This window comes from Corapipo altera, unplaced genomic scaffold (assembly GCF_003945725.1).
Source record: "Corapipo altera isolate COAL_440 unplaced genomic scaffold, ASM394572v1 51, whole genome shotgun sequence".
In the NCBI taxonomy this organism is placed as follows: Eukaryota; Metazoa; Chordata; class Aves; order Passeriformes; family Pipridae; genus Corapipo; species Corapipo altera.
Genome location: NW_020884892.1, coordinates 7,725,676 through 7,752,669, shown reverse-complemented (window position 1 = coordinate 7,752,669; position 26,994 = coordinate 7,725,676). Strand labels below are relative to the sequence as shown.

The window sequence follows — 26,994 nt, the reverse complement described above, 5'->3', positions numbered from 1 at the left end:
TGTGGATCCAGACCTCCCCAGATGCCACAGAGCTCCACCAGTGTGGCAAAACTTCATTCCTATTACACAGTTCCCAACTATAGTATCTGCCACCCTCTACAACCATTTCATGTGCAAAGAAGCTGTCCTGCCAATAACATGCTGTTTCTTAATCTGATGCAACACATTTAAATCAGGTGTGTAAGTGGAAAATCAATGTTCAAAATCCAGCCTGAAGCTATTATGCAACAAGAGAGATTTCTTCCCATGAAGATGATTTTAAACACAGAATTTAAAAAACATGAGATGGGACTCAGATAACCCACTCTGCAAAGGAAAGCCCTCTCTCTTCATATGCCATGCAGGAACAGTAGAGTGCTCTCTGCTCTCCCATCAAGATTTCTTTCCACTGTAACCTGGAATGGTAACCTCAGATGGGGGGGGGGGAGCAGCTATGCTCTCCTGAATAGCCTGCAATAACTTCAAATTTCATACATGGCATCTTCAAATTAATGATTTAGAGGGGTTTTCAGCACAGTCAGAATCTGCCCTGCAAGTACCACCACAGCTTTATCCCTGCTGTTCTAAGAAACTCCATGCATACATATAGCTATAGACTTTTCCCTAGACAAGGTTATATATATACATATATATATATATACAACCCTCTACACTTAAAAATTGAAACAAAACCAGTTTAACATACAAAAATCAAGCTAAGTGACAATCATACTCCCCAGAAAATTAATTCTGTTCTGCGAGGTTTATGTTTCAGAAGTTGTATTTCAGGTTAGCAGAAGAAAACCATATCCTAAAGAGCCAGCCACAGAAACCCATTACAAACACATATACACTTAAATATGAGACACTGCTGCCAGGTATTTTCAACAAACTGCAAACTTACTGCAGTTTCAACCATCCTGAATAGTCCCTGGGGATCATTTTCGGTGGTCATATTAAAGATTTGGAAGCGTCGCCACGTAGGAAGGAGCACAATCACGTAACCCATTACCCACCTTGTACACACCATGCAATTTAAAGCATGAGGGTTTTTATTTTGAAGCAGTGAAGCAAGGCTAAAAACTGCCTCCTGCATACAGTTAATAACACAGAAAAGTAAAAATTAAATAACTGCCTACATATCAGATGAAATGAAGTCTAATGTGGTTTCTAACAGCTGGGCCAAAATCATCTCTAGACATTAAGGGTCATGATCAGAGCAGCGACTGCACCACTGCAGCCCTCCAGAGGGGTATTTCAGATGGCTGCACTGCAAGGCTGGTAGCTCCCGGCTCCCTGTACAGTAGAGCTTGTTTTCAGACCTGCAGGTGCAACAGTCTAACCCAGGTGCTGTGCCTGCCTCTGTCTCTGCCTGCAGGCCTGTTCCACAGGAAGCCCGTTTTGCTCCGTGTTCTCCTGAATGAATGTGCCATGGTACGTGACTATGTATGTCTCCATCACGGTGTAATGCAGTCTGAGGACACCCCAACTCTCCCTTTCTCATCTGAATTTTTTCAAATGGCTAGGGAGAAGAGTGTTCTTCCCAAGCGACAGTGTGAGTGAACATGTGAGTCTAGGTTTTATAAATTCCTGCTATCTCGTTTTACTTAGCAGAAGCAAGATGGGCCAGATGAACCAGTGTACCAAGGAAAGCAATAAATTCATCACCATTCAGGCTTCCAAATCTGCGAGTTGAATAGCCTGCCCAAAAGTTTTGGCCACAAAACCCAGGAAGATCTCATTACAGGAATTCTTATGTGAAATTCTCAGTCTGAACTGAGTAAGAGATCAGATCAGATCAGATCACAAAGACATGGATTGTTCTAGAAAACACATGCTCTTTGAATAAATGCAGAAATTAATATATTTTCTTAGGACTACACATGGATACATCAGCTGCACTGGTGATTGCTCTTGAGATCATGGATTGAGCCTAGATGAAGGTAAAACTGCAAAATTAAATACTCACAGCAAGGTCCACTATCACAGTTTATTATAATAGTTGGCCAATCCAACAGGAATTATTATTAATCTTCTTCTTGCATCTTAACCCTAACTTTTGAAACACACCCTGTACTGCCTTCTTCCACCACCTTTTTTTAATTTGAATGCTGACTTTGGTATTGAAAAATCTGCATGTGCTACTTCATTTTTTTTGAAAAGGAATTTAACAGTTAAGCATTTTTTTGACCTGGGTGTTTCAACTGGTCCAGAGCATTCACCTCTCACTCCCATCAATAAAGGAATTTGTTAATGGACTTTGTTTCAGTCCCACTCACTTTCATGGTATACATCCGCAGCAAAGAAGTTTTTACACAGATGGCAAATTTCCAGCATTTGCTTTCAGGCTGCTCATCATGGAAGTACAGATAAATTCCTTAAATATTATATGAATCAGAGCCAGAACTCAAAGCCAGAAATAATTACCTTCTCTGGACAACATTCAGCAACCCATTCCCTTCTTCCCCAGCCTGCCAGCTATCTTCAGCACAAGCAGACATCCTCCTCCTTTTAGTTGTCCATTCGTTTGTTTCTTGGGGGTTAGTCTTCTCCCATTTTTCTCCTCATCTTTACCCCTCCAGCTTTCTACAGGAGTCATATAGGGCCCTATCTCCCAGGCTTTTTGCTCTCTGTACTCTGCTCAGCTTCGTCCTGGGGGACCAAACTCTCACTGAAATACTTTTATTGTGATCAGCTAGAGTAAAGCATCCTCAACCCTTGAAGAAAAATATCTGTGTTTTCAGTGTTCTCAAACATAAGCATAAAATAAACAACTTGACATGAATGACTCAAATTAGCTCTCCCTTTCAGTCTTGTTCCCCATCTTTAACATCTTGGAATCACTCCCATTCTTTAATGAAGTTCAGGCACTACTTTAAGTGAAACACTGCTAAAAACAGGCCGATGCAAAGCCCACTGTAGCCCCATTTCCTGATCGCTGGAGACACAGCCACCCGACTGACAGACCCAGCCACAGGGGGCTGCTTTCTGCTCTCTCTAGATCCTTAGGCCCAGGCTGTGTTTGTGGATTCCTTCTGAAAGCAGCAAAGATGGCTTTTCCCATCCATCCTAGCATTGAAGCTCATAACTAAGTCTGTGTTTTGGTAATGCCAATATCTCCTTATTTGATACATGCATCCTGTTGCTTTGTTCAGACTTAGCTTTCCTTCCCCTAGTCCAGCATTATCAAGGACTCTTAAAATCATTGCTTTCATTCTGGTTTTCGACTTCTTCGTTCCTTTCACCAGGCTCACACTATTTGGACCTCGACAGACTGACTATACTGTGCTACTGAAGCATCAGCTCCGGTCTCAGGTTGGCCAACCCCTCCAGATGTCACTGCTCACCTGGTAAGCTTCAACATACACCATCATCATGATTTCTTACTAATGAAATTCACTGTTCATCCTGTCATCTACAAACACACATCTGTCTGTCCTCCCAGCTTTTTTGCATTTCTCGATCAGTCAGTTTTTGCCCATCATACCAATACTACTGTCATGGTTTTATATATATATATATATATATATATAATATATATGGTCTATTTCCATCATACACGCTCTAAGTCTATGGTGGAAAAAAACTTTCACTGGATTCAGGACTGTACAATCTTGACTCAATACCAGCCAAAATAACCCTACATTTATTAAAAACTAGCCACAAATAGCACAAAAATATTCCCAAATATTATTATAACTGAAAATGCTCCCAACTATTTCATAAAAAACATTCCCTGTCTAATTGCTCCTTATTTCTTTGGAAGTCAGTCACTAATAGCAACACTGATACTAGCATATGGAGCAGACTGCAGCATTTCAAAGTTGCCAACAAGTTTAAACAAACAAATTGCAGAAATTAAAGTTTAAGCAAAACTTTCTTCCCAGAAACAAATACTGACACTGGATACAAAATATGAAAATGCCAAGCCAATACAAACACTGAAGAAGACAAAACAAAACCAGGCAGGAATTTCATTTTGGCATAAGTGACAGCAGTTTTATGCCTGGATCACAAAGGAGCGGTTTCACTTCTGAAAAATTAAGTGTCTGTACCCTCAGGTAGGCAGTGAAGCACCTGGCAGGGTTGGGGAGGATGATGCAGAGCGCTGCACTCCCTCTGCCCAGTGACTCACCACGTAAACGCTTCCCAGATCTTTTCTGGCAGTTTTTTCGTAGTTTCGCACAGGGCAGACTGGCAGTTCCCGGAGGTACATTTCTCTAGTAAATACTACAGCGGGAGATTACAGACGCCACGAGTGGACTGCCTTGGAGGCAGAAACCTGGGTGTGCAACTTCGATGATAGAGACTTCCTCTGAGGTGACCTACAGGATTAACAATAATCCTGGTGTAACTATGTTATTTGCCATCTTTTTTGCCCATGAAGGAAAATTTAAGGACACCCCTACTTCTTTCAGTATTGCAGGCCAGCAAAAGACTGGACTGAAGGTAACATGCAATACACTTGGACCCTGTTGCACAACAGCCGATTACTTTTCTCCTTTAACTCTCAACACATTAATAAAAACATAATCCAACCATCAAGAAATTAATTAAAAAAAGCAACCTAGGCACCCTTGCTAATATTTCCTCCAAACAAAAGACATTCTGTAGTCCTCAGCTCCATGTGAACTGCTGCCACACACTGAAAAAGCATCTCCATTTGCCTATGCAGACACTGCACAGACAGAAGGGAGCCCTCTCTGCACAGAGCCCTCTGAGTTACCCAATAAGAGCCACTCAAATTAAAATACCCATAACAAAAGCAACTCAATCTTAAGCACTGTCATTAAAGTTCCAAACTAAAATAAGAAGTCTACATATCTGAACAGGGAGCTCAGGCTGAAGTAACCCATTATCAGAAAAGGCTTCTTTAGGAACATGCTCAATACAGCATCAAGTTTCCTGAAGCTCTTTTGCTACAAGACATAATCACTTCAGACTAACATTAAATGTGGCCACTGCAAATAAAGGAGCAAGCAATAGTACAGATCACAAATAACCAAAGCTTACTGCGTGACCTTTTCAATAAGATGCTAAAAAGCAACTTATCTCTGTGGCAGAACCTTGATATCATCACAGCTGCTCCATCAGATTCTTCCTACAGTCCAGTCTAACATTACATCAGCAAGTCAAGTGAGGACACAGTCATTTAACTTTCTCCTTTGATTGAGACTTTGCAAAAGAGGAGCAATTCCTTAGGGCTTTTTGTCCCTTCTCAGAGGAGACTCTCATATTCACACTTAACTATGTGAAGCACTTACAGCCCTGATCCAGGACAGGGTTGTCTCAAATACATTCCCTCTGGGCAGTTCTACACTGCCTGTGCTGAGTAGGGTCTGGGTACTCTGCAGGAACTAGCAGCATCTCATCCAGATGTTTTCCTTCTAACAGTCAGTATGCAACACACTGGTGTAAGTTCCTTCTGGCCATATTTTCTAGAATTATTTTTCAGAACTCGAGGCACAGAGTCCCACCTACACATATCCTGGCTTTGCCTCAGCCCAAATGGTACAGGCTGAGAAGCTTTGGTTGCACACAGTTGAGCAGTGGATGTGAAACCGCTCACTTCAGGCAGCACTGCACCATTACTCAGAAGCTATCCAGACAGCAGTGAAAACCAGGACCGTAAGATCACACAGGCTCCTGAGCCCAGGCAGATACTTTTCAACTTAATTGCTTTCCCTGTTCTTCAGATTACCCCAAAGTCATCTGTCCCAGTCTGCATTCCTTCAGCTACTTGCTCATGTTAAGTACCTGCCTACTTAGCTGTCCTTGGTCACGTACACAGCTCACACAGCTCTGCCTTGCCTGGAAATAAAGCAGCTCCTTCTCAAGCTGAGTTTGACTAATATTGCACTCTACCTCACAGCTAAAAAGGCAAACTCCTACAGAAGGTCTGACAGGCCACAAGATGGTTTAGTGGAGGAGAAAACAGCACCCAGGGTAAAAAGGGTAAATTACCCTAAAAAACCACTTTGCAAACTCCTAGGAGGAAACTTCTGTTAAGTATTAGAGGCTTTAAGTAATGAGAAGTCACATGCCCAAAGAACCCTGTGGAGTTTTACCCTCATGCTGAGGCTTGACAGTTTGAGCCTCACATTGCAGCACAGTTGCCTTCTTGCACAACAGCAGACTGGTCCTGGGCAGGAAAATCAGCTGTGCCCTACCCATCTCAAAAAGGAGGAGATGCTATGTTTAGTTTCTCAGGTTCGAGCAGCCTCACAGAAGTCCAGATTGGAGGCTCCTATCAGAAGCCATAGGATTTCCTCAGTATACATTGGTCTATTATCTATTACAGTCAATGACATGAAATTGGGCACTATATTTACAGGATGGGCACTGGCTGCAGAGCAGGCTGCTCTCCACTGTTCCCAGCCTACTGAATGATGAATAAAATACCAACTGTTACACATTTCTGTACCTGATAAAGCTCCCAAGACAGGAAATCCCAGCACCCACACCTCTTCACTTGAAGAAAGTGAAGGAATTAATTATTCGTATGCATGCAAAAACTTTTTATTTTTTTTAATTACCAGCCTCACATGGCCATTTTTGTCAGAAAGCCTAGAATAACCCAGATGCAGGAATTAAATTCACTTTCACTTCTCCCTTGCTGCTACTCAACATTAAGTCCTGCTATTAGTCATACATAGAAACTTCATTTTTCATAGAAATGCCTGGATCTTCATTCCCATTCATAGCACCCCAGTGGCCACAGCAGCTACAGAAGGACCACCAAAGTAGAGAGGACATAAAACTTTGATACCACTAACATACAGCACATCATGCATTTTAACAAGACTAAACAACAATAGCTACAGCAAAACCCAATCTCGTGCCCATTTATCACTGCCTGCATTTAAGTCTGTTGCAGCCTGTCAAGTATCTGGAAGCTCTTCCTGCCATCTGTTTCCTTCCTCCAAGGGTGCTGCAGTTTTTGATGACTGCTCTCTGTCACACACGCATACACACACACAGAGAGAAAGGTCTTCATTTCTGTGAATCTTAAGAATTATTTTTTAAATGGGCTATGAATTTTGAACCTGCATATGCAGAGTGTAACTTGCCATTTGCTTGGATTGGTAAACTTCAGTCACCCATCTCCATCCTCACAGAGACATACCAAAATCTATTTTCTTCACCCTTTCTTCGTGAACTGGTAATATTAAAGCCAGCCAGTTACAATGGCAAGAACTTAATAAGCTGTTTCCAGAATACAGTGGCTTTTTGCTCCCATAGAAAGCTGTCACAACAATTACCAAACCAATTAACAGCAACTAAACAAGGGGACAGATTTGTTTAAAGACTTGAGTTTCAGTACTGAGTGGGACTCTTATCGTTGCCCTTTGAACACCAGAGTTTACAACAGATTGTTAATGGTACCTTTTCTGCAGTGCTGAGGTTCCAGCAGATGAGCATCTGTCTCCTCTCTGTATGTAAATATTGCCCTTTTCCTCACCTCCTGCAGAAGGCACCTAAGGATTTTACTGTCTCAGGAAACAGGCTGCCCTAAATATTTAAGGATCCTTTTGGAGTTTTAAAGCAAATAGCCCTAAATGTTCATAAACATCTACCTGTACTTCTAACAAAGTCTAGTTTTTCCATAGTGCAGGAGGTATATTACACAGTAATCTGTCCTTACACCAACAAAAAAACCCCAGTACCTTAAATTATAAGTAATACCCTTGCAGAAACAGTGAATTAGAACTCTTTTAAATAATTTATTTTCTGCAGCTACTAGCTTTGATAAACAAAAACCAGAGATTCACTGGCTACCTAGCATTCATTTTACTTTTTGCTTTATACTGCAGTCCTCTTGCAGAAGGATTATGGGATTTCTCACAGGAAAACATTTTAATTTGGAACTTGAGGCTAAACGACTTGGAGTGGAACATTTACATTAAGAATACCAGTGCAAAACAGTCAGCAGAAATACTATGGTGTTAATATCAAGTTTGGAAGTAAAGGTTAAAAATCTCTTCAGAGTATACTCTGCAATAAAACTTCAGGAAGCAAAGAGGAACACACACACACCAAATGTCTTGCACCAGGTGCATCTCCTGTATTTGAAAGTTTTAATAATAATAATGGTAATAATAATGTCTTTACATAATCTTACTGGAAAACACCAGACCAATCTGACCTACATGCTTTAAATAACCTGCTTGTTTCTACTTTATGAAGAAGCTGGTATGAAACCATTAAGCTAATAGTCAGAGCTGACTACTGTTTGGCTTTTAGTAAGATCTGGCGCAGCTGATAAAGTAAGTGAGAAAGAGCTTTGCAAATGGAAGCTTTGCATGAAAACTTGGTCATGGTAACACCAACTCGATTTCTCCTCTTAAAATACAGCCATAAAGCCAGCACACTAAGCTGATTTGCTCTGTCTGTTAGAAGATATCAATACCCACCTGTATTCTAGCAGGTTGTGGGAGCAAAGGCATTCACAGCATTGCACTGTGTTTTCTCAGAAGGGTGTAATGCTTTGCTGTTTATATAAAGAGAGGTGAGTCTTATCCCAATTCCCCATGTTCTGAATACTGAAGACCTACTCAGCATGAAGGACATGCTACCTGCTTTGGCAAAAAACAGCAACAGAATTCAGCACATCTGCCTCCAGAAAGTGCAGAAGTGCATGTAGAAGCCAGAGCCGAAACATTGCTAATTGTGAAATTGTGTAGAAAAACTAGGATGAGGCTGTGTTGTCAGACACACACACACACACACACACACACACACACACAAAAAAGGGCAAGCCAAAAAGACCCCAAACATGCTTTAAATTAACTCCAAACTGCCAGGCACTGCTTGCCTCCCTTTTTTCCACCCTCGCAAGCTCCCCACTGTGAAAGAGCAGCCTCTGTGCAGCCATCCCTCTGTGCCTCCCCCCACAGCAGTACCAAGGATGTTTTGTATCCTCCAGGTCTCTACATCACTCTACATTACTCCTTTCTCATGAACAGAAAACAGCAGCAATTCAGAGCATCAGTAAATAGCACACTGGGGTATGCTGGACAAATGAACACTGTGAGATTGGGAATGCTACGGAGTGCAAGATGACCCTCACAATTTAATCTGTGATCATGGGTCTGGCTGAAGCTGCTACCTCTGCTTATTAGATGAAAGGGTTCTGTCTGCTCTGTCCTCAAATTCCCTTCCATCTTCTACCTGGTCTTTCTCCAAAGCCAAAACGATTCTTTCTGGACAGCAATGCCTAAGATGTTCCCCAAGGGATTCGTTCCATGGCAATTCCTGAGTGCTGCAACTGCCCAAAGAGAGAGCACTGAGCTGAAGGCTCAGCTTGCTTAATTCCATCATTTTTGCAGCAAAGGCTTACTTTCCTACCATGCCTGCAGCACAGCCCATGTCAGTGGTAAAAAGGTACTACAATTTTAAAAATCGAGCTATCTTCTAGTTTTCCAGTGTTTACAGCACGGTCAGTTCATGTTTCCAGGTTCTCCTGTACTGGAATTCTTTTAATCAAATATTTCATAAGATTCACAAAACAAATCTAAAAAACATGGAATGTATTACTTGAATACAAGCCAGTAACACTCCGCATTTGCAACATCCCACAAAGGCCACCTCAAAAAAAAGACTCTCTAAAATAGCAAGCAAGTAGCATAGCATTTTTAACTCCTTAAAGGCAGATTTGCTTTGGGTTCAGATGCTTGGTTTGAGCTGTGCACAACCCTAATCATTGCTTGCTGTCTGAATTTTCCTTGAGGAATGTAATTAACATCAAGTTAAAACCCCACCTCCAGCATCAGGGAGATAATTGAAACCTAGGCAATCCCAAGACTCTTCTCAAATTAAGAAATTGCTAAACCAAAATGTAAAGCTGTAGCAAGATGTTTATATTAATTATACTAACCAACCACCAAGGGGCTCTTATCTGAGGGTACTTTTCCATGGATAATTCATGGCAACTTTTGAATGATGGTCCATAATACACTGTGCATTCCTCAACAACATGAACAAGCTGTTACAGCTACTTCAGGCTTCCAGTATCACAGTGCAGTGGCTGCTGAACTCCCCAGAGGAACTAATCTCTCAAATATTATCTTTTAGTGACTCCTTTGTCAAAACAGAGATGCATTTCATGGTTTAGTTTCCAGGAAAGTACTGCCTTGTAACACCCTCGAACTTTCACCATTCAGTGAAGACAGCTGTGAGGTAACAGCCTGAAATTTCAGGCAAAAAGATCTCTGAACTTGTTTTTAAAAGATACCTCAATGTTCAGCTGCTTTTCACAATGCCTTCCCTATTAGATTTTGGTCACTTTGAGTTTTTCGAACCAAAGCTTTTCACAATTCCTCTATACAAAGCTATGCAGCAAATTACACCAATACAGTGGGTAAATGTGCCCCCCTTATATGAGGAGATCAATTTAATTGACTAGCTACCAAGTTAATCAATTAGATTAACGGTTGACCTACTTAAAGATAGGGAAAAGTATCTGATACTTATTTTCTGGAAAATAACATGCAATAGAGCATCACCATATGAACAGTCAGGCAGTTCAGATAAAGCTGAAGGCCAAGGACATGCACAGTTCTGGAAGAACACTGGGCTCAATGGGATGCAAAGACTCCATTTTTTATTGATGCATTTACACGATGTTTGCAGTCTTGAGGGGCAAAAGCTCTCTGATATATGGAAAGCTATCTGCTCAACACTGAGATTTTTCCAACAGGGGCAGCTCAATGATCAAAAATTTCCCTTATGGATTTTCTCAGACCTCTTTGAAGTTTGTAGTTTAATGAGCAGAGAAGAGAGGAAGAAAAGGCTACAACTTCCTTTTCCATGGTACCTCTCTCAAACAGACAACCACTGGGAACTCCTGGGAGCCCACATTTCACACTGTTGCATCTGTGCCGTATTAAGCCACCCATCGTGCAGCAAACTGCAGCAGGAGAGGTTTATCTGCATTCACCCTCTACTGCAGTCAGCAGTTATCTCGCTGCACAGGCTGCCAAGAGCCCCTGCTTCTGTCTAGAGATCAATTTACTGACATCTGACTTTCTAACCCACTTTTTCCTACCCATCTGACAGCATTTTGGGGACATGCTGTATGAACAGCTGACTCACAGCATTATTCCAAACTGTTTGTTACACTGGGGGAAAGGGGTTGTCTTTTTTGGGTTTGGAATAAAAAGCTTCACTGGGAGAAATAGTGTTCAGACAAAGGTTAGGTTGATGCTCCACAGCTGGGCAAGCACATCAGTTTAGCTAAATGAGCCTCCACACAACACTACAGCTCCTCAGTCTGCTGTGTAGCTTCACACCTGCATCACTGGTAAAGGCAGTGACTCTAGAGAGCAGAAAGCCCATTCAAGTCATTTGATGAAAGGCTCCTGTGGTGGTGCCACGCTACTCAAAAAGACCTATTCGTACTGAATGCTGGAGCCAGAGCAATCCTAATAAGTCATTCCTTCAGCTATTTGTCAATCAACAGGCGGGTACCCTGACGAAGGCTGTGCAGTCTCCTAGTGAAATGTACTTTCTTTCTGTGCAGTCAATCTGAAAGTTGTAATTCTAGCTCCTATCACACTACATGTAACGTCACTTATAATTAACAAACCTGAAAATCAGCAAATAATTCTGAGAGACAACTGAACAAATGATGTCAGGTTTTATGACAAGGCGGTTGCGCCAGAGGCGATGCATCAAACAGCTACATGACATTAAACTTTCTTCTGAAGAAACATTCACCTGCTCTCTATTAATTTACGTACTTGATATTTAAGGACTGACAGCGCTGAAAAATGTGTCATTCCATTAGACAGATAGCTGTCCTGCCTCTGGGGGAAACGCCGAGAGTGTAATGGAAAGAGTTTTAAGGCTGGTGTGTCGTCGGGCAGGGTCTGCCCTGAGCAGCTGTTCAGGAACCCGTGCCACCATTCCTCAGGAAACCACAGACTCAATGGCACAGGCAGAAGTTTCCAAAAAATGAAAAGCATCTCTCACCCCTCAAGAGAACACGGGCAAATGGAGAGAAGAATAAAAAAGGAGGAGAGGCAGAAGAAATAGCTGGGAGTCAAGGCCTGCTTCTACTGAATGTCCCTTGCATGAGACAATTCCAGGTGGGAGGACATATGGAGAATGACTCTGTTTTGCAAGGTAAATCAAGACAATTCACTCATGGTTCTTGAAAATATGTACTTCGAAGCTAGTCCAGCATATTTCATTCACTATCTAATATACACAGGAAAAAAAAAGGATTTATTATTTGTATTCTTATTTACTCCCAAGAGTATCTTTTCCTTCCAGTTATGCAAAAATAAAGAAAATAAACTGTGGTTTTGGTGACTTATTTTATTAACTTTTTTGCCACTTTTCCCAGAGGCTTTTCCTTTTTGTCAATCTTAGATGCCTTCAGCTGCATCCTTTCCCTTCAGTCCCAGACCCTTAAGTAAGTTTTAGGGTCTTTTCATGAGAAGTTGTCACACAATTTTGTTCCCAGAGTCACCTATACAGTAGCATTGTATGAGGACAGCAGCAGTCCTTGGGATGGATTAGTTTCAACCGCCACTAACAGCAGTTTTAACACTCACAATGCAAGATGAAAGATAAGAAGCAGAAAACCAAACACTTGGGGGAAACTGATTACAGGGGAGTCCAGCTACTGATGCGAAAGCGAAGCCTCCTAGTATTTCCCTTTGTCAATACATTCAGTGATGGCAGATCTTCCCCCTTCTTAGCGAGGGTACTGCTACTCCCTGCTGAACAGAAAGTATGTGAGATAAGAGATCCCAGCTACTGGGTTGCAGGCTGTACATTATTCCCTAATCCTTTCAGACAAACTGACCGCATCGATGCTTTTCTGATGCCTGGATTTGTTTCCTGGCACATACCTATTCCCTAGCTTGGAGGTGTGAAGAAAGCTGGGTTTGATATCTTGAAAGCAGCATGCCAGTACTTCTCAGCCCTTCCCAACCCCTCTATCTCACAAGCAGGAGCGTTGCTGGTGGAGTGCCATCCCGACCAGCTGGCCCTCTCAGCACTCTTTGTAACTGTCTAATATCTTCGTGTGACCTTCACGGCACTAACCAAGTGCACCAGGCAAACAACTCAAGGAAGAACACTAAAAATATCCCAGACTTACATCAGTCACAGGACTAGGGCCCTGCTGAGAGCACAAGTTACTGCTCAGTTGCATTGCAGCCCTGCTTTTCCGGCTCAAAGGGATCTGCACATCAAGTAAGCTCAAACTCTTTCATTTCAGCTATTTTAAAAACGCAGTGAAGAAACAGATCTCTACTGCTGGGTTTTGTCCCATGACCAAACCAGAGTATTAGGAGGCGGCTCACTGATCCCAATCAGCAGTGGCATAATTCAATGTTCAATAGGTTCCTTGTGCCAGTGCATCACCACATCAAAACTCTGCCAGGGTGGGTCATCCTCCCGTGATTTACTAAAACCAGGCTTCCTCTCACCAGTTTATCAGAAGACTTGGCAGAGGAAAGTACTTGCTCAGTCCTTAACATGGAAAGATATTCCCTGCAGACACAGGAACCAAGCCATACAATCTCAATACTGATCTAGGGAATACCACGAGCTACTGGAAACAGTCCTCAAGTGGAATCAGCTACTTAATGACCATCTGGTTAAAATAAAATGCAGTATTTAGGATGGATGGGGGCTAAAAGGAACTTAAAGAAAATAAATTATAACTTCCCAGGCCAGACAGGCTTCCAGGGATTAAAAGGTGAGCAAAGCATTGAAGACAGGAGGAAGCTGACAAATGGATATGAAACACAGCATGAAAACCAACTTTTCCACTAATGTGAAGGTTGCCTGCAAATGAAACCCTTTCAACACTCACAGAAAAGCTGGTTATAATAGATAATGCATCTGTATCTTACCCTCAAGTTTAATGCTGGTGCACTTCCCAAGCACACCAAACTCGAGTGCTCTTTTAATAACCTGCAACAAAGCCTCCCAGACAGCCAGTGACCCACAGGCAGGAGGGTCGGAGGAACAGGAAAGTGTGGGTGCACGGAGGCTTTTCTCTGTGGCTTCCCCAGCAGCTGGTGCTGTGGAAGGGTGGGCTCAGGGCAGCTGCTGTAGGACATAAACAGGCAACAGCTGTTTGGCCATATGCTCAATGGATTCCAAAGGGTTAAACTCTGTCATACCCTAAACCCTTGCACATGGGCACAAAGCAACACACTTGCCTCTGCCTGCAGCATCACTGTTTTCACCCCTTGGGGTGTGGGAAGGGGAATGAGAAGGAAAAAGGCTGTTTCTCAATTTCTCAATATCCTGTTTTGAAAAGAAAGGCAAGGAAAATCTCTGAGGGAAGTGAAAACTATTGGAAAGTGCACTGAAGTACTCGGAGTGCACTGAAAGCCATTTCTCCATCCCATTTGTCACATGAAGGCACTAATGACACGTACATGTCAGTGCTATTTCAGACCAGCAAATTCAAGTGAGTTTCACTGCATGGTGACAGTCATCTTCAAATATAAGGGACACTTTCTCCTGCCTATCATTGCACAGCTGGAAGCAGCTCCAAACCCCCGTGCAAGTTTACAGCATACAAGTGAGCCTTGCAGGCTCAGCTGCCAGCCCCCCACAGAACGCTGGAGTTTTCCCAGGCACCCTTCTCTTTTCAAGGGGATGGCCATGACCTTCCTCCACCTCCCACCATGGCCCACAATACTCCAGTTTTGGTAGAAACAATCTCCTGACTGGGGCACACCAAGGTAGTGGCTCTTTTTGGAAACAAGCTCCTTGAGAAGAGTTGAGAGCGTGACCACAAACTGCAGCTTCCCAACAAAATCTAAAACAGCCTCAGCCTGGCTTTCCTGTCAGCCACAAGCACAAGAAAAGAAGCATTTTGGGGGAATCCTCTCAGACTGGGGTGAGACAGACTGACCCACTCATACACAAATATAGTACCGTGTGGAGTGTTATACAGGGGCAGAACAGAGCCTAAAGTGGTTTTTAAATTGTGAACTTTAATCCTTCTTAAATCCTTCCAATGCTGTTGCAAGGATGGCTTATTTGCTGTTGTTTGTTGAAGTCAGAGACACAGCCTTTCCCCAGCTTCACCCTTCCCAAGGGGCTGGGATGGGGCAGACTGAGCTGCTGCCACAGCACTGTACATCCAGCCATGGTTACTTACTGTCCCAAATAGTTTGCATTCTACATTTAATGCCAGGAATGCATTCCTCTCATCACTGCAGTCATGCAAGATTTAATGAAGACACACACCACACCTGAAAAAAAGTGACTGAAAGAAAGGGATGAATTATTTAAACTCCCAGTGTATCTCTTTTCCCCACTGAGAGCAATTACATGAGTACCCTCCTCTGATTCAAACCCTGATCAGATAACCAAGCTTTCTGGAGCAGAGACCAGGAGTGAACTCTGCTCTTCCCCAAACTGATACAAACATTAAAAAAGCAAACAACACACCAGCTGCCTCCCAGAGCACTGGAGCAAGACCCACGGACACAACACACCCCTGTACATTAACAAGAGCTGCTATTTCTGGTACAAGCCTGGGCCCCTCGTTTCCTTTCGCCAATTATGATAATAGTATTTGGCAACAGTATCAAGGCTAGAACAAAAACATGACCAAAATGTTTATACAGAGAATTTACAGAACATTTGTAACCTCTGCAGATACTGATTTCACCAAGCCAGTAGCATCCCCACAGGGCTGAGAAGCACAGAGCACAGAAGAGACGCAGGGAAGCAGAGTTAAGGGCTTGTGGGGGAAATGGGCATCACACCACAGGTTTACAGTCAACTAAAGCAACTCCATCCTGATGTTCCCTTACACGCCAACTTCAGCTGCACTGAAAATCTTAAGGACAAAACACTGTGCAAAGAACCACCCTAAATTAACCAGGAGGAAAGCCCGTTTTCCCTGTATCACCCCACCTTAACGTGAACTCTGGCATGTGGGACAATATTTTAGTTAAAGAAAACCAAACAGAGGGTGAATAGTACTGCAATGTTCCTGTAAAAGAATCCATGGGAAAATGGCAATGTCTGGATGCAATAACATACACACATATATACATACATACATAAATGAAAACATGTACTATGGCATAAGGTGGGGTTCTCATGCAGCAAGTGCAGTAGTTGGAGAAGAACAAGGACAGTACTGTAGAAATCACCTAATTACATAAATACTCCTCTGTCACTACCATTTCACATTACTTGCTGTGTTAGCAGCACAAACAGAGCACGACATTCTGCAATAAACACCAGTGCTATTTATTCTGGTGCTTTCTCCATTTTCAGTTTAAATACACCCATGATAACGTGATCACATGAGAACTATCCAGCTTTCTAAGCCTTTTTCCCTGTCCCACTGAAGTTCCAGGTGCCTAGTGCAAATCACTTTGACAAAACTGGATTTTCAATAAAGCCATGGTAGCAAATAATCAGGCACTCCACAGGTATGTGGAGTCATACATGTGGAGTCATGTCCTTAATCAAGTGCAACTCCTTTTTAATATCTTTTTGAAAGTTAATGAAATTAACTGCTGTAAGGACACAGACCAGGCACTCACCACCCCTTACAGAGCAGAGAGCCATCTTCAGCAAGTAAGTCAGGCAAGGTGAAAAAGAACACTGAGATACATTAACTCATGTAAATCAAACCCTGCTAGTCTGTAGGAAGCACATAAGATGGTTAAATACCAAGGCTTTTCTTTTGTGCTTAAATACTGTGGAGTTCATACTCTCTCCAGTTTCACTGTTCACGGTGTTGCTATATTTAAAGGCACTGGGAACCGTTTCACCAGCTAAGAGCCTCCCAGGAGGAGACAAGTCAGGCTGCAGACAGCTAGCATCAGCCCCTTGGCAACTGCACACCCGGGCATTTGGGGGAACAGAAACTGAGCTTCTTGAAGATAGGCAAGGATTTTCCCTGGATTCTTCATGAAGTGAGAAGTCTCAGCAAGTCAAGGACAATACACTTGCATGGAAGCCATACTGCCTATTTTAATCCTATTTTAAGAAGCCGGCAGTACTTCCTTACAGTTGGTTGACATCAACAGGATGCAGCTTTCTGCCAGCAAGTGCAGGTTACCTCTATCCGAGAGGTGTCTTCCAGAATACGTTTCATGCCATTTATGCACTCACATTTAGATTAATGTATTCTGCGTGTCCCATTGTTAAAAACTGTTTCTCCACAGTTTCCTTTCCAGGAGTTCATCTTCCTCTTGGAAATAGTCACAGGAAAATAAAATGACCCCTCAGAACTAATGGGATATTCAGTAACTAATCCATAAAACAGAACCCTCCCTTTTCAGTTTCTGAAAATAAAGTAATTGGGCAGTAAAAAAAAAAAAGCCTTTTGTCCTTTTTTTTTTTTTTTGGGTAAACTACTACTGGAACAGCTATACTGTACAACTGTATTAATAGTTATCAAGTGTACCTTTTTATGGTAGTGAAAAAAAACAGTTCCAAATTCCAAAATTAATGTTGTTATTAGACATTTGTTTGGCTTGAGAATGGAATAAGAAAACGTAAGCTTCCAAGTGGCTTTCTATTTGAGGCTTCGGTGACTAATTATGTATTCAGATGCTGCTTGATTTAATACCTACTCAATTCCGATTCTGTTTCTGTGGGAAAGAGACTCAAAATATTTTGGAAGAAAGTTTTCCTGATCGTGAACCAGAACTTTATGATGCAGTATTTAAAAAGGAAAATTTAATTTCACAATTGGAGTAACAAACGAATCTGCTTCTTGGCAGAGGAAGCCAAAATGTTTCTGGTCACAACATGTGAAAATGGATAATGACAGCAAAAGTGCAGCTGCATCCAAATCCCCCCCCTTCTTAATACTAACTGTGCCACTGTGCTACCTCAGCATTATTGTAGTTCTGATAAAATGTGTATAAAGAGCAACAACTGAAAATCAGCTACCCCAAACACCGAAGTTTTCCTTTACTGAAATATCAAGGATTACAGATCCAACAGAATATTAAGGGGGAGGCTGGGAAGAACCCAAGTTCAACAGGAACTTGAAAACTGAGTTTACATCAAAGTAGAAAGATTGAACATTCCTTTTACGTGCCTGGGAAGCCTCCAAAGTAATCCCCCAAACTCTGATCCTTTGTCATATGGTTTGATAACAAATACACTCTGCCCTGCATGACTGACATGAACCTCAGCCTCCCATTCAAGCTTTGTTTTTCAAATGTGTCAGAGACTCCAGAAACCCTTTTTGGTTGTTCAACAAGTATCTGAAACAATAATAGGCAAACACCTATTATACCTACGTGGGTGTGCAAATATAGCAAATACAGTTATTTGCAGGGACTTGTCTCTGGAAAAAATATAACCTAAACATGTCTGTTACTGGTTACTTTACTGCAAATAAGAAGTTTAATACACGGCTATACTTAATGAGTAAGGCAGAGCAAACCAGCTATTTAATTCTTTAAAAAACCTGTTACCACTACATTCCTGTATCTGTTTAACTCTTACGACTCTTACTCTCATATGAGGATATATGAAACACATCTTTCTGTCTCTCTATTTAAGGTGTTGATAGTTTTAAACTTTTACTGTTGGGTGGATGCAGGGAATGAGAAATCAAAAGAATTTGTGTTGTCTTAATTACACAGGTACAGATGTGCATTTTACTTCCACAAAGACTAAATTACAGCATTTCCTTCAAAACTTAAGATACAGGATGTCAGACTGAGCGTCCATGTTACTTTATGGACTGTCATTTATCTCTAAAAATGGCACCAGCAAACAAAGGTGTGGCACCAAGGCATGCTCTCAAAGGGTAACTTATTAAGGCCCCATCTAACACGCAGCACAGCACATCCATTGCCAACAGCTGGTGCTTAATCCAGGAAAAGACAGGTTAAGGCTTGAATTTTAAATTTTTACTCCTGACACATGTGAACCAAATGAGCCAAACTTTATTTTCACAGAAACATCAGTGTTGGAAGAGACCTTCAAGACCATCTAGTCACCATCAACCCAGCACCACCATGACCACTCCTAAACCAATCCCAAGTGCCACATCCAGATGCCTGCTGAACACTTCCAGGGGATGGTGTCTCCAACACCTCCCAGGGCAACTTACTGCAATGCCTGACAACTCTTACAGTGAAAAATTCTTTTCTAATATTGAATCTGAACCTCCCCTGGCATAAATTAAGGCCATTTCATCTCGTCCTTTCACCTGAGACACAGCAGAAGAGATCGACTCCCAGCCTCACTACAGCCTCCTTTTAGGGCATTGTAGAGGACAATGAGGTTCCCCTGAGGTTCTTCTTCTCCAGACTAAATACCTCCAGCTCCCTCAGCCACTCCTCATAAGACATGTTTTCCAGATCCTTCACCAGCTCCATTGCCCCTCTTTGGACTCACTCCAACACCTCAATGCCCTTCCTGAATTGAGGGGCCCAAAACTTTGCACAGGATTTGAGGTGCGGCCTCACCAGTGCCAAGTAGAGAGGGACAATCACTGCCCTGCTCCTGCTGGCCACACAGTTTCTAATATAAGCCAGGATGCCATTGGCCTTCTTAGCCACCCCTGGGCACACTGCTGGCTCATATCCACACAGCTGTCAACCAGCATCCCCAGGTCTCATTCTGCTGAGCAGCTCTCAAGCCCTTCTTCCCCAAGCCTGCAGTGATGCATGGGATTTTAAAGCCATATGAACTTCAATAAATTCGAAGCTATGGATTTACTGTTGAACTCGCCTGTTTTCAGTGCAGATGGGACTGCGTGATGTGAAACACCACAGCCCATCTAGGGCATTGCCTATTCCAATGTTTCCTCTCTTGCAGTGTAAAACATTACAACCCAACTAGAATTTTCTTTTTCTTTCAGGCACCCAGGACCAAGTTCACACTCAAGGCAAGTCAATGTTGAGACCTGCAATGAATTTTCTGTCACTTTGACTTCCTCCACCTTCCATCAGAAGGTTCACTTGACTCTTGTTTCCTGTTCTGTTCAAACACTGGAAATCCTGAATTCCTCCTCCCAGCCTCACCCTACCCCTCAGACACTGCAAAGACCACAGCAACATTTGCTTGAATCTGAGACACTCATGTCATCTCTTGGCACACATTCCCAGGTCAGCTGTGCGATGCTGCTTCCTCTTAGAAGAATGGGGAAACATTGCCAATCTCTTTTCCTCCTCTCATTTTTAGTTACTATTTCACAACTTAGCACAACCCACATGACACTTAAAAATAAAAGTGTCCAACCATCAATTTTCTCTTCCTCCCACCCAAAATGTGTTTGATATGTTTACTCAAATATTTAAATTACAAGGTTTTCCTGTGCCTGAAGTAGTCATATTTTGGCTATTGCTGGTATTTTTACAAGACGCAGGTGTACTAAAAGTAATTAGCTGTTAAAAACAGATTCATCATTTACCAGTTATTAAGAAAAACTGAACAATGCTATTTAAACAGGTAACATCCTGCTATCAAGAAAATATGATTAAAATGTATGCTAGTGAAAAGGACCTCATATATTATTACAGAAAGGAAACAGTGGAAACAATAAGCTCTGCAAAGTGCCCTTTTAAAAATAGAGACTGTGTTGAATACAATGCAGATTATCTGTGAGGATATGCAGATATCACAAAAGAAAGATGAGATAGGAATTTTCACTGTGACAGAGAGAATTTATCAAGAAGTTAAAAAATAAATTCTTTGTCAATTGAGAGAAAATTGCTTGAACAACTCTGGCATCTGATACCAGTTCAAGGCTATTTCGATACTATAGGATTCTCCTTTTTGTCTTAACTTGGTCTGTTTTAGAGACCACACAAACATTCTTCTGCTAGAAGTATTTGTTTCCTAAAGTTATTATTAGCCATGAAGATCTAAAGCAGATCTGTTCTCAGCTACATTCATAACCCAGATGTGGATATTGTGAGGACTCTGCATGAAGAATCAAAGCCAAGATTCTAGAATCCTTTACAAGAGACCCACAGGAGATGAAAAGAAGGCTGTCTTCAGCATTTTCATACTACAAGCTATTTAAGGGACTATGACTTCATACTTTTTTGTTCTCAAGTAGCACAGATGTGCTCTATCAATTCACAGAGTTGGAAATAGATGTGCAGAATGAGTGTAAAAAAAAAAATAAATCACTTTTCTTTCACCGGAAGTTAAGCCGTACAAACATGGAACTGATAGGATTTTCTGCATTATCACCAAGGCACAATGTTTATTTACATAAATACTTACATTATATTTTGTCTGACCATCATGTCTGAAGAGATTGTGAAGCCAACAAAAATCTATAGCTGGAAAAGCAGTTATTTTGTCCCTGTTCTCAGCTAGTTTAATTTGCAGGAACAAATCCTAGCTTAATTAGCAGAGAGCCTTTCTTTTGACATGCATGTTAGCTGCTAGGTAGACATTTTGTTCAAGGTTTGTTTTATTTCTAAATCAAGAACTATCAATTTTAAACAACACATCCTGTCTTCAGAACTCAGACAGAGAAAAATTTAAACAAACACCAAACCTTATGGCTGGACTCAATGATCTTATGAGGTCTTTTCCAACTTAAGTGATTCTACGATTCTGTCCTCTCTAAGACTGAAAGTATTAGCAGGTCCAGTAAATTGACTTTCTATGTCATAAAACAACTTCCAAGTATGCTAAAGAGGCTGTAGCAAAATTCCTTCTTACGTAGCTATAAGTTTGCAATACTTTCTGCCAATAACATTTATAGGAAACTATTTTAAAAAGCAACCAGTAAATTTCTCCTTTTAAAGATTTTTCAATCTCCCTTGCACATATGAAAATTACATTTGCTACTAAGTAGAAAACATAAAACAGGCAAGCACAAAGATCAAAATGTGTGATGAATTCAAGAATTTGCATTGGGATGTCCCTGAACACCAGGATGCTGCCCCAGAAACCATCCTGATTCACTTGAGTCTTCTAGAGAATATCATACAGCATCACATACTCACAAACAGAACTGGTAAAATTTAAGGGATACATTCTTAATGCACAGCCCTTATTCCAGTCACTGGCAAAAATCAGCAAAGGAGGTTCCTTAATTGCAAAGTGCTAAATTTAGGATTACAATTTATTATTCATCTCAAAAGGTCACAGCCATGTTGATTCCAGCAGCTACAAAAATCCACCTTTCATATATGTGTACGATTTACACCATGTAACATTTAGCTTTTTGAAAAAACCTGCCCCCCACAAGTGTGAACACTCCCTCCCATTTCTTTTTCCTCCCTAACTCTCTTACTTCTATTGAAATAAGGTTAGCTAAGAAAAACTCTATTCATAGGAATTAAGAGCTAAATATCCAATCCGCTCTCCCAATGAACAAATAGCCTCAGTAAGTGTCTGTGCCATAAACCCACTCTGGAGGTTTATAAACAGGCCCTGTATTTTTAATTTGAATGAAACATGTCTGAGCTATTAGAGATGCCCATACCAGCAAGAGCTACTGGAAAACTGCAAGACCTGTGTTCTGCATTATGCTAATGGAAACAAAACACTGATGCTTTAAGATTTGTGGATTAAACGAAATCGATGCTTCTGGACTAAATTTTTATACTTCCAGTTATTTCTGTGGTGTAAGTGTCTCAGGAACTGGAAGAGCTAAGGGTTCTCAAGCTCTTATTCTGCTGCAGGCACAAAATCTCTCCTTCCTCCAAGACAAGCCCAGCCACACACAGCGCTGAGCATGCAGGCACTGTTTCAAAGGTCTTGCAATCAGAAAGTTCATTAAAAATACTGTCAGCTATTAACCTCCAGTTACTGACCTGCAATTGCATTGTCACTCAGCTCCTGTGCTCTTCATCCAGCTTTAAACACAGTTTAAGCCTCATCTTGTTTTCGAGACATTTTGCAACTGGCAAGGTCAGGGCCCTGACAAAGCTCAAAGCATGGCAGATGTATGGATCTAGCACTAGCTCCTCCTGCAGAGCATCCCATTTAAAGTAAAGCACTGAGCCTCAATCCTGAGACAAACCTCTGCAGATCTGTGCAATTCTCCCTTTGACCAACCAGCTCCTTGAATCAATAGGATGACCACAATTTACTGTCAAAGAGGTCCCATGTGCCAGAAGCAGGTGATTATGCAGGAGGATCACACTTCCTACTTGTGGAGAAAAACAATAGTCCAGCTGGGTAATGAGTATACTGGGATCCTCCACATTTTACACACTGTCTTGATCCACAATTTCTTCCTGCTTATTACAGTAATTAATCCCAGCAGATCCATGAAGCCACCATACTAGTCATTTCCATTGGCTAACTTGCAAGAGCTACACATCCTTTCAATGAAGCCTTAGAATAGCTCATTTCCAGTCCCTAGCAGATGACAGGTGGTTCCACCCGCAGGCTTATGATCCGCTGGGAATGTATGATGTGAGACACTTGAAGCAAATTTGCAAGGTTTACTCCAAATGTAGTGGACACATCCCACCGAAGTGGTCTGGAGTGCAAATCAAAATTCCACGGTACTAGCTGCTGGATAGCTGTTGCAAAATGATCTGTTAATTCTTTCAAGTCTTATTAAACAGAAAATGTCGCAGCCTCTACCAAAAGAAAAATCGCCCTGTAGTAGTTGATATAATTAAATTGAATGCAATAAAAAAATTACCCAAACTATAGGACTGCTCCATAAATATGTAAATTCTGTTGTTATGAAAAGACTGGTCAATCCCCTCCATGAATATATAGTGAGATACTGACTTCCTTTATATTGCTAAATGCCCATCACTTTTGCCCAGATAGTTGAAAATGCAATTTGCAAACACACAAAGTTAGCTGAATAAAGGCCAGCATCTCATTTCTCTCCAGCTAAAAAAAGAAATTGCTGAATATAATCAGCACGTTTTCTCTCTAGATGAGAATGACAAATACAGTCAGTAATGTATTGTGCTGCATTTCTGGTCTTACAGCTGCTTAAGGCCTCTACTTCCAAAACAAACTGTCTCAAAAGTAGACAGCAGTGAACGTAACTTGCCCTATGCAAATGTCTTCAACTTTAAAAGAAAACCAGTTCCCTCAGTGTACAACCCCTTCTTGTAGTGCAAACAGCAAGGAAAGGAGAGGAAAGACAGCATTCTGAGATTCCTGCTCTCTGTTATTTCAGGAGGCTTTTTGGGAAAACAGCTGCTCAGGCTCTGCATTTTGGAGTAGCCTGAACAACCGAGCCACCAGCAAAGGGCTTCCCTTCAGCCAAAGATCATGCTGCCTCCACACGCTCTTCAAAGCTCCTCCTGCTGATCCTCATGACCATTCCTGGAAACTATTATTTGTGCAATCCAGAGTACAGCTCCAAGTACATCTCTCTAGTCAGAACAACACATGCCTAACTTTTATAAACCACTCTGCAAACAGTGCGAGGTAATCCATGCAGCTCCAAGGCATTTTGTAAACAAGCAGACATGCTGCATACCAGACAGAAAAATTTAACAACATACGGGAACTAGGAATTTAAAATACATACTGGACATCGCTGACTTAATTATGGCAACCATCAGACTTCTTTTTTTCATTTTTAAACACTTAAGCTTACTTGTCCAACTTATTCAGCTTTAAAACCTCCGAGCAGGGGCACAGAAGTGGGTATTAACTACATTAATAAGCAAAGCAATATGCTGCTGCTTTTCTTCTCTTTGTACATTTTATGCAAGCAACATTTGCACTTTTTCTTCTATTTCTCCACATCTTCCAGAGAGCAGAGGACAAACCTGCTTAAAGCAACATGGGAAGAAAGTACCTAAAAGATTGAACACCCTGGCAGGGTACTGCCTTAAGTCTGATGCAATTCCAACTCTTACACTTTAGCAGACTCCTGGCTAACCCATGAGGCAGCAGAAACAGGAGGAAAGCCATCCTCAGTTACTCCTGCCATTTTGTATTCTTGATCTCATTTCTAGGCAAGTGGACTGTAAAAAAAACCACCACAAAGCCTCACCACAGATGGCAGTTTGTTATCCTCCAGCCAAGCTCACACCTGCAGCTTCCACGACTGCTGCTGCAGCTGGGCTTTTTGTCTCCTCTCACTGACAAAAACTGCAAAATACACAAGTGTTAAGTGACCCAACCACCATCCATTTCATTACTGAAATAAGTCCCTAGGAAATCAAGAAGCAAACCTCCACTTTTGGCTCTGTTCCCACCAACACAGCTTGGCCTGTTCGACAGGAAGGGGTAACCTCCAGGCACTTTGGTTACAGAATCATTTACCATAGGGGCGGGAAGGGGTGGGTATTTTAAAATCTGAATTTTAGAGAGGAAGGAACAAAGGAAAGCATATAAAACTGACAGTTCTGAGGAGAACTTCACAGTCACCAATGACAGCATGAACCACAAGAGCCCTGTGCTAAACCAGCGTCATGAACCCTGCAAGGGCAAAAGCTGATTTTCACTGCAGTTTCACTTAGACTCTTGCAGTTCATGACAACAAAATGGGAGTCACCAGCGCCTACAAAACACCTTACTCTCTCCTGGCCATGACATTTCATTCCAGGCCATGGCTTGGCACAGCTGTTTCCACAAGCACCAGAACAGTCACATGTTATAGAAGGCAGCATGTTTTCCTGCACGCCCTGAGATAAGTCAAGATGATCTCTCCCTTGGTCTGTAAATTTTATTTAAAATCCACAGATGATGGACACCACTAAACCCAATGTCTGTATTTCCTTCAGAACTCAAGTAAAGGAAGGCAATCCATGCAAGACTTCTTATGGGTATTGGTTTGGTTAAAGTTTTTTTACATATATTTTCATACAAAAAAGATGCGCCCAGAGCATTTTCCAGCACACTTGCCACTCAACAGACACTGCCTGTTCCCACGCCTCTCTCTGCTGGAGGGCTCCAGCCACGGCTGTGTCCAGCACAAGCTTGGGGCAGACTAAGCCCTGACCAGCCCTCCGAAGATAATCAGGTGAGATGATCTAATGGTCCTTCTGGTCCTTAAAAGGAAAATTAGCTGTGAATCACTTAGATGCTTTGAAGCTCTGGTCCAGTTTCTCCCACGAATGGAGACCAGCCACTGCAAGATGAAACTCAAATCAAAGCCAAGTTTTACTTTTGTGGTCAGCAGCACAGACATATTTCAAAACCAAGGTGAAGCAGATGACCAGGGAAGAGAAGCTAAGCCTGACAGGCTTCTCTGTCTGTGGGACATGGAGGCATTCAGTTGACTAAGAAACAAAAGGGTAGGGAGACAAAGAGCCTAAGGGGTTTTCTGGCCTGATGCTTTCCATATGTAAATCCTAAAATAGTAGCCACTGGTCCCCACTATTCATTCACTCACCCACACTTATCAAAGCACAGTCCTCTCATCAACTGGACAGAACTTGCTACCTCTGCCTCTTGGACAGGTAACTGGAGTGAATAATCCTCTCATCATGTTTCAACATAATACTTTAAAAAAAAATAAATCTGAATTATGCACTAAATAGCTATTAATAAGGATAAATCACATGGGTTTTTTTGAGCTTAGGAACTACTTTTTCTCCAAGACCTACCTGTCCAGTTGTCCACACTAAGGTGGCTCACACATATTTAAATCTTACAAGGCTATCACTGTTCAGTGCTCCCAAAGACCTTCCCAAACAGATTTAATTAACCAATAAATTATATTGAGAACATATCCTTCCAACCTAGGGATGCTGTTCCTCGTGTTCGTGCCAAAGCAACTCTACTCCTACTTTTCCTTCAGCATAAATTAGTCTAAAAATAGCCTTATAAAAATATTAAAATGGCTTTCATTATAGCTTAAACTAGTGAGATGGCTTTGACAGCTATTCCCACAAAGCAAACTCCCCGTAGACCCTTTCTAAATATTCTAAAAAGAGTTGCAGCTCTACCCACAGAATTAAAATCTAAAACAAGTTACCAGAAAACAAAAGAGAAGGTAAATTATAATAAACAAAGTGCAGATTGCTGCACAGAAAGGTCTTTGTTCAAATATACTGCATTTAAGAAATCTTACTATTGTGTAACTAAACCCTGAACTAATATGGCCAGGGAAGTGGAGCTTTAAAAACAAGGCTTTCAGGACTGTCT

The 26,994-nt window shown here is 41.7% G+C and overlaps 1 protein-coding gene and 1 long non-coding RNA gene across 20 annotated transcripts in view; both read right to left on the bottom strand.

Annotated features, from left to right (window-relative positions):
* The window catches only part of LOC113948247, a 4,716-nt gene extending 238 nt beyond the window's left edge, over positions 1-4,478 (bottom strand). The window contains exon 1 of the long non-coding RNA XR_003528063.1: positions 14-4,478. This is a non-coding gene — a long non-coding RNA (uncharacterized LOC113948247). The remainder of the gene's footprint in view (positions 1-13) is intronic.
* The window catches only part of MTSS1 (MTSS1, I-BAR domain containing), a 126,531-nt gene that overhangs the window by 66,286 nt on the left and 33,251 nt on the right, over positions 1-26,994 (bottom strand). The window lies entirely within an intron of this gene.